The sequence below is a fragment of the Scyliorhinus torazame genome, unplaced genomic scaffold, assembly GCF_047496885.1.
Source record: "Scyliorhinus torazame isolate Kashiwa2021f unplaced genomic scaffold, sScyTor2.1 scaffold_1158, whole genome shotgun sequence".
NCBI lineage: Eukaryota > Metazoa > Chordata > Chondrichthyes > Carcharhiniformes > Scyliorhinidae > Scyliorhinus > Scyliorhinus torazame.
In genome coordinates, this window is record NW_027308885.1 from 37,900 (window position 1) to 40,000 (window position 2,101).

Below are 2,101 nucleotides of genomic sequence, written 5' to 3' on the forward strand. Positions count from 1 at the left end.
GCCGCCGGAGGCTGCACCCGGCCCAGTAGCTCCCTCTGCCCGCCAGGGACCGGGGGGTCCTCCGGCGGAGGCTGCACCCGGCCCAGGAGGTCCCTCTGCCCGCCAGGGACCGGGGGGACCGCCGGCGGAGGCGGCACCGGGCCCAGGAGCTCCCTCTGCCCGCCAGGGACCGGGGGGACCGCCGCCGGAGGCTGCACCCGGCCCAGGAGCTCCCTCTGCCCGCCAGGGACCGGGGGGTCCGCCGGCGGAGGCTGCACCCGGCCCAGGAGGTCCCTCTGCCCGCCAGGGACAGGGTGTAACGCCGGCGGAGGCTGCCTCCGGCCCAGGAGGTCCGTCTGCCCGCCAGGGACCGGGGGGACCGCCGAGGAGTCTCTGCCCGTCCCAGATACTCCCTATCCCTACCCCTAACCGTATCCCTAACCCTATCGCCTAACCCTAACCCTATCCCTAACCCTAACCCTAACCCTATCCCTAACTCTAACCCCATCGCCTAACCCTAACCCTATCCCTAACCCTATCCCTAACCCTAACCCTATCCCTAACCCTAACCCTATCCCTAACCCTAACCCTATCCCTAACGCTAACCCTAACCCTATCCCTAACCCTAACCCTAACCCTAACCCTATCCCTAACCCTAACCCTAACCCTATCCCTAACCCTATCGCCTAACCCTAACCCTATCCCTAACCCTATCGCCTAACCCTAACCCTAACCCTAACCCTATCCCTAACCCTAACCCTATCCCCTAACCCTAAACCTATCCCTAACCCTAACCCTAACCCTAGCTCTAACCCCATCGCCTAACCCTAACCCTATCCCTAACCCTAACCCTATCCCTAACCCTAACCCTAACCCTAACCCTAACCCTATCGCCTAACCCTATCCCTAACCCTAACCCTATCCCTAACCCTAACCCTAACCCTATCCCTAACCCTAACCCTATCCCTAACCCTAACCCTATCGCCTAACCCTAACCCTATCCCTAACCCTAACCCTATCGCCTAACCCTAACCCTATCCCTAACCCTAACCCTATCGCCTAACCCTAACCCTATCCCTAACCCTAACCCTATCCCTAACCCTAACCCTAACCCTATCCCTAACCCTAACCCTAACCCTATCCCTAACCCTAACCCTAACCCTATCCCTAACCCTATCGCCTAACCCTATCCCTAACCCTAACCCTATCCCTAACCCTATCGCCTAACCCTAAACCGAACCCCAACCGCAACCCCCAACACCAAAAGGCACCGGGCCGTAAGCCTGCACCCGCACCGGCAGTGCCCTAGCCCCCTCGGGGAAGAAGGGACTCCGTCTCCACACCGCACCCGCCCCAGCTGCGCTCTCTCCCCGCCACCGCCGAAGGCACACGATTTGAACCGCTCCTCCCGTCCGGGGAAGCACACTCGGCAGCACGCCAACCTCCTTCCCAACGGGACCAGGACCGAAGGGCACACAGACCCTCCACCACCCCACCAACGTGACCCCAAGCCCGGGCACCCCCTTCAAATTCGCCCGCTGGGACGTGTATTAAGCCCGGCAACAGTTATTCAAGCAAAACCGCAGCCGCAAGTTGAAGTGACAACTCATTAACCAAAACAATATTGGGCAAGTCATAAACCACTTTCCACTCTGGACAAGTCATAAACCAGTTTCCTCTCTGGACAAGTCATAAACCAGTTGGACAAGTCATAAACCACTTTCCTCTTTGGACAAGTCATAAACCAGTTTCCTCTCTGGACAAGTCATAAACCACTTTCCACTCTGGACAAGTCATAAACCAGTTTCCTCTCTGGACAAGTCATAAACCAGTTGGACAAGTCATAAACCACTTTCCTCTTTGGACAAGTCATAAACCAGTTTCCTCTCTGGACAAGTCATAAACCAGTTGGACAAGTCATAAACCAGTTTCCACTCTGGACAAGTCATAAACCAGTTGGACAAGTCATAAACCACTTTCCTCTTTGGACAAGTCATAAACCAGTTTCCTCTCCGGACAAGTCATAAACCAGTTGGACAAGTCATAAACCACTTTCCACTCTGGACAAGTCATAAACCAGTTTCCTCTCTGGCCAAGTCATAAACCAGTTGGACAAGTCATA